We start from the raw sequence: 6,729 nt of genomic DNA, 5'->3' as shown, positions 1-6,729 counted from the left end.
AGAATCAATAAATGGGATGGTATCAAACTAAGTTTCTTCATAGCAAAGGAAACAACCAAGAACATGAACAGAGAGCCTACAGAATGGGAGAAAATCTTTACCACCCATACCTCTGATAGAGCATTAATCTCTAGGATATACAAATAACTCAAAAAACTGAACATCAAAAAAACAAGTAACCCAATTAATAGATGGCAAAGGAACCAAATGGGCATTTCACAGAAGAAATATATGAAATATATGAAAAAATGGTCAACATCTCTAGCCATTAGAGAAAATGTAAATTAAAACTACACTGAGATTCCATCTCATTCTAGTCAGAATGGCAATTATCAAAAATAGAAGTAACAATAAATGTTGGAAAGAATGTAGGGAAAAAGGTTTACTTATACACTGCTGGTGGGACTGCAAATTGGTGTGACCACTCTGGAAAGCATTAAGGAGAGTCCTTAGACAACTTGGAATGAAACCACCATTTGACCCAGTTATTCCACTCTTTGGTGTATACCCAAAGGACTTAAAAATCAGCATAGTGCATTGACACAGCCACATCAATGTTTATAGCAGCTCAATTCACAATAGCCAAGATATGGAATCAATCTAGGTGCTCTTCAACAGATTAATGGGTAAAGAAAATGTGGTGTATATATACACAATGGAATATTACTCAGCTACAAAGAAGAATAAAATTATAGCATTTTCTGGTAAGTGAAATAAGCAAGTCCCAAAAAAACAGAGGTCAAATAAATGTTCTTTATAATATGTGGATGCTAATCCATAACAAGGGAGGGTAGGCAGGGGAAGCATAGAAGTTCACTGGATTAGACAAAGGGGAATGAAGGGAATTGGGGGATGGGAATAGGAAAGATAGTAGAATGAATTGAACATAACTTTTCTATGCTTACACATGGATACATAACCACTGTAACTCCACATCACGTTGAACCACAAGAATGAGATCAAAATTGTAATGGATTGCACCCCATGTATGTATAATAGGTCAAAATACCCTATTGTCATGCATATATAAAAACAACAAATAAAAAAATAACACTGCTATTGTAAAATAAGTACTTCATTAATTGTATCTTGTTCATTTTTCTAGGCAGGATAATGAGCCATTGAGTTTAGTTTACCTAGGAAACATTGTGATTTCATAAAATACAAGATTGATAAAATGACCACAAAGTAATGTGGTTTATTTTCTTAACAGAAATGAAAATTAAATGTCCTAATTAAAAAAATAATGTCAGGATAAAAATAGTCTTTCTGAAGAAAAGTCAGCTGATCTTAAGACTTATTATATATGTAATCATTATTTATATATAAATAATGATTACATATGTGTTTTAACATACTGATAGGTGTTGAAAATGTAAATTTGAAATTTTGACATTCCATGTATCTATGGTAGTACACTATAGGTGAGTTGTTTTTGAACAACTGAATTAATTGGGGATTTATGATGAAAAAGTGCACCATGAAATATAGCTCTCGTGCATAACTTGTGCATGTTTTGTTTAATGACGCTGATGTTTTAAATCCACATTTGCATCCACGATTGCTAATGAAAACGGAAGCTTTTCGGGTAACTAATATGAAGAAAGCAGTGGAGGTAGTCGTGGCCAGCTGGTCAAGATCTCAAAAATGGGGTACAGAAGGGGGTGCTCTGCTTTCAGAGCCTCTCAGCTCTGGAGAATTGTTGCCCAACATGAGCATCTGAAAAGAAGGGAGTACACAGACGAAAGCTCTGGTTTGGGACCTGGAGTCTGTGAACCAATCACAAAATAAAATGAAATGAGAAGATGGAGAAATATCACTGATGGAAAGTTTTAAAAGTCTCCTAAACCTTAAAGAAATGGAAATATGAAGAAGTAGAAGCCAATGTATCATGAGACAAAAATAAACAGACTTGGCACCCACCCCCAAGGAACTTAGTGATCATTTCCAGGCAGGTCCCAGGAGTGGGAGTTCTCATCCCTGGAAGCCCAATAGAATGTCCGAAGGAACTGGAAAGAAAATTTCTGGCTCCACTGCCAGAGGCCGGGGTTTAATTGGCTTGGGGTAGTGCCTGAGTAGCAGGACTTTTTCTAAAACTCTCCAAGTAATTCTAATGCACAGCTAAGTTGAGAATCAATACGTATAGGGTTGAAAAAAAAAATACTGCAGAAACTCATCAGAGAGTCTTCAACTGATTAATTTGCAAACTACTTGGAGTAGAACAAAACATTCCATAATCAACCATTTAGAAGTTCTCCATTCACTATAAAATACCTCATGTGTTTAACAGGCAGAAAGACTTTCTGCTCATCAAAATATCAGTGAGATTGCCTATGCAAAGCAAAATAACTTATGAGAGCCACAGACACAGATATTATCTTGACAAAGGTCCCAAGGACCACTACTATGGTTTGGATTTTAAATATCCCCACAGACCACATGCTGAAGGCTTTGTTGCAGGCCTGTGGTGCTATTGGGAGGCGGTAGAATGATGGAATCTCTAGGAAGAGGGGCCCAGTGAGAGGAACTTAGATCACTGTGTAGTGGGGGGGAGGTAGGGGGTAGAAAATGCCCTTGAAGGAAATATTGGGACTCTAGCCTCTTCCTCTCTCTTTTCTTCCTGGCAGCCATGATGTAAGTAGTTTCCTTTACCATGTTTCATGCTGCCATAGGCTCAAAGCAATGTGGCCAAACATTGCGGTTGTGGATGAGACTTCTGAAATAAATCTTTCTTCCTTCAAGTTCTTTTATCACAGGCATTTTGTCACAGTAAAACAGAGCCAATTAAAATGACCACCCAGAAGACCCCAGAGCACCTGGATTACATTAGGAAGTGTCTACAATTTTCTTGGGTAGGACTCAGATGAAAGCTAGCTGAAGGCAGTGTTTTCAAAGCTTTGGAGCCTTGCTTATATGCTAGACACAATTCCACACATTCTTGGTAGAATGTACATATTTGTTCACTCTGCTGTGGCCATCTGGTCTTTCTATACCTCTTCAACACACCAGCTATGTTGCCACCACCCTTTTCCTTCCTCTGGGAATTCTCTTCCTCCATATCCCCAGGGCTTCCTGAGTACAGTAGTTCCCCTTATCTGTGGTTTTACTTTCTATGAATTCAGTCAATTGTGGTCTGCAAAAACTAAATGGAAAACTCCAGAAATCAACAATTCTTAAGTTTTAAATTATTTATTGCTCCGAGTACCATGATTAAAACTCATGGTATCCCACTTCCCTCATCCAGGATGTGAATCATCTCTTTGTTCAGCACATCCATGCTGTAGACACTACCTGCCCATTAATCACTTAGAGGCTGTCTTAGTTTGACTGTGGTGGTATAGCAAGGACTGTGTTCAAGAAACCACTATTTTACTTAATAATGGCCCCAAAGCACAAGAATTATGATGGTAACAATTCCGACATGCCAAAGAGAAGCCATAAAGTGCTTCCTTTAAGTGAAAAGACGAGAGTCCTGCACTTACTAAAGAAAATCATATGCTGAGGTTGGTAAGATTTGTCCTAACGATAATCTTCTGTGAAATGTTGAAGGAGAAAGAACTTTGTGTTAGTGTTGCTGTTGCATCTTAAGCTGCAAGAGTTGTAGCCACAGTGATATATATATATATATATATATATATATAGTCAAGATGGAAAAGACATTAAAGTATAGAGTTTGGTATTATCCATGGTTTCAGCCATCCACTGGGCGGGGAGGCAGAGAAGGCATCCCTAATGGATAAGAGGGAACTACTGTTCCTGATTTTAAGTTGCCACCAGTGCCTCCCTCTTCATTTTCCCTTGCTTACATCATGCTGCATTTTCTTCCTTCCACAGCGTTTCCTTCTCTTTAATGTTTATTTATCTCCCTGTCTGCTCATCTGTCTATCTAGATTATTATTTATTGACTTCCTCTCTAAAAATCTAAACTCCACCAGGCAGGCATCTCTCCTCCTGCCCTCAACCAATGAACAATGACTAACCATGCCTGTCATTTAGTAAGTGGTCAATAAATATTTTTGAATGAACAAAAGACTTAATGTTGTGGTACATTATTATTTTATCACTATTTTGATTAATAGAAGTCTTTTGGATGCTAAAAAGAAACACCTTGGTTTTTTGTTTAATTAAAAGAAAGCAAAACAGAGGAAGGAGAACAGAAAAAGAGGGAGAAGGGTAAAACCCTTCAGATGGCTGATGATACTACTGTCATTATAAATTAATTGGCTTTTTTTACTTCAAGAAATATAAAGGCCACATAGGAGGCTTGCAAAGCTGAGCGGGTTGTTCTATCTCCAGTTATCTTCCCTGCTCTCCATTTAAGTTAGTATACTTTCCTACTTCCCAAGGGAGGGAGCTGATAGTCACCTCCCTCTATTTATCAATAGGAATCTGACATTACAAAAGCAACAGCGTGTCTTTCAAATAGAAAACCATTCCCAGACTTGCCTCCAAAATGCTTTAAGGATGTTCCAGTGCCTTGAAGAGTTAATAAAAATTCTCTAATATTTATCAGGGGTTATTTTTATAACAATGGGAGCACAACAGTTCACATTAGTAATTTTTGCTGGCAATGCCTATGGCCTTCCTCGAATTCTTTAGGTGTGTGGGGACTGCTGTGCCCATTCAGAATGCAGCAAGTAAGCCTATAAATTCCAAAATCCTTACTCAGCAAGAAAGCGCATTAAAATATTTACTTTCACTCCCAGTGTGACAGCAGGGGGAAAAAAATTACATTTTACAAGATTTCTACTCTTCCAGCACTAAACATTTAAATGGACTCAGCATATAGGATCAGAGGTTTCTCATATGGTCACAAGATGATTATGGTAGGCAAGAAGGAAGCAGAAAAGCCATAGATGAGTCACTGAAAAAATAATAAAGTTGACAAAATGTAGTATGCTCAAGGCAGGATACTGTGAAATCATTATATTTTCAACAAAGAGAGAAAGCACATCCCTGCAGAGTCAGATCTTGGCATTCAAGCATTAAAATCTTTATCTTCACCAGATGCATAAAATGGAAAATAAAATTTTGACAGAGAGAGTGGGAAACAAGACCAGTTTCAGTTTCACCCTCCCCTTTACAACAAAGCAATTTGTTGTAAATTCATTTGAAGAAGCAGCACTATTTTTAGGCAAATGAGAGCTATTTAAAATGTAAAAAGAGCTCTGAGTCCAAACCCAAGATATGAGAATAAATCTAGATACTGTCAGATCAGGTGAGTAAAAAACAAGATGGTTTCATTATAATGATCAAAGGCACACTGCATTTCCATTAAAAAACTAATTTGCATGCTAAGCAAAAGCAACTCAAATTACTCTTTGCTAAAAACAAAGTAAGTGGATTTGTGGTGTATATACTTGGTGCTGAAATGTTTATAGAGCATAAAACCAGATGTACACTTCTAGAAAGTCCTCCTAAGTCCTCCATAAAAACAAGTATGAGCCCTAGGTGATAATTTTTCAGCTTTCTAAACATTTGAATTAATTCTCCTTACGTAACAATCTGCTGTAACAGTAAAGCTGAGGTCATAGTAACTTAGGATATAGAAGTGCATTTTTTAAAAAAATTGAACTTGGATCCTTTCATTCTAGCAAGCAAGGGCACTGGATTTCCATAGACCCCAGACCTTGCTATTAGCAAACCCATTTCCTCACACCTGGACCCTGAAGGCTTTTGTCATCTGGAGGGACCAGAGTGACATAGAGATCAATGAGCAAAACATACCCATACATGGACACCTCAGGAGTCTGCCTCCTCCCTATCCATCCTGCAGCTCTCAGAACTTACTGGGAACCCTTTCAAAAGTACCTTGAGAGCCAACTAGAATTCATTCTTGTTACATTATAGTCACATAGCATTTCTGTTTAGAAATAAAATTACCCATATTGTTCATGCCCCATTTTTTTTAAAAAGTGTTTTTGTTGCTCTTGGGGCTCAGAAAAGGATACACCAAAGATTGGCACTTTGATAGGTTGAATAACCTTAAAACCTGCCTCAGAATCAAGGTCCTTCTAATTTTGTCTTATTTCTCCTTGTGCTAGTTAGCTTTGCATCACTGTGACATTATACTTGAGAGAAATCAACTTAAAGGAGAAAAGGTTTATATTGGCTCATGGTTTCAAAGGTTTCAGTCCATGTTCACCTGGCTACGTTGCTACATTATTTCTGTTTGTGGTGCACAACATGGCAGAGGAAACAGGGAATAAAACTATTCACCACATGGCAGCTGAGAGAGAGAGAGAGAGAGAGAGATCACTTTTATAAGAAAGCCTCTCGCCTGATGCCCATTTGGCTAAGTCAGAGCCTCATGATCCAATCACCTCTGAAAGGCCCCACCTTTGAACACTACTGTATTAGGGACCAAGCCTTCAATACATGAGCTTTTGAGGGACATTCAGAATCCAAAGCATAGGACACCCTCACCCTCAACCACAGGAAGGGGCTCTTCTGGAATTCCTTTATCTGTTCTAAGACCACCAAAAACAACACAACTGCCTTTCTCCTTTTCCCCTAAAATTTCATTATCCCTGGAATAAAAGAAGACTTTAGGAAACAACCCTGGGCAAACTTTTCCACAAGAGAATGTCTATCTCTTTGAGTCATTCAAATTCCAAAGACAATTATTTACAAGTTAATTTCTGTCTCTCTAGCCCATTTATTCTCCTAATAATCACCAACTATGCCTCTACAATTGCGTAGAGCACCCACCCCCATTTCCTTTTTTTC

The 6,729-nt window shown here is 37.9% G+C and overlaps 1 protein-coding gene across 4 annotated transcripts in view; it reads right to left on the bottom strand.

Annotated features, from left to right (window-relative positions):
- Positions 1-6,729, bottom strand: part of Pld5 (phospholipase D family member 5) — a 397,710-nt gene that overhangs the window by 207,577 nt on the left and 183,404 nt on the right. The gene's annotated exons all lie outside the window — the stretch shown is intronic.

Source organism: Ictidomys tridecemlineatus, chromosome 10 (genome assembly GCF_052094955.1).
Source record: "Ictidomys tridecemlineatus isolate mIctTri1 chromosome 10, mIctTri1.hap1, whole genome shotgun sequence".
Lineage (NCBI taxonomy): Eukaryota > Metazoa > Chordata > Mammalia > Rodentia > Sciuridae > Ictidomys > Ictidomys tridecemlineatus.
The sequence above is the reverse complement of the archived record's forward strand: the minus strand, read 5'-3'. Positions and strand labels throughout refer to the sequence as shown.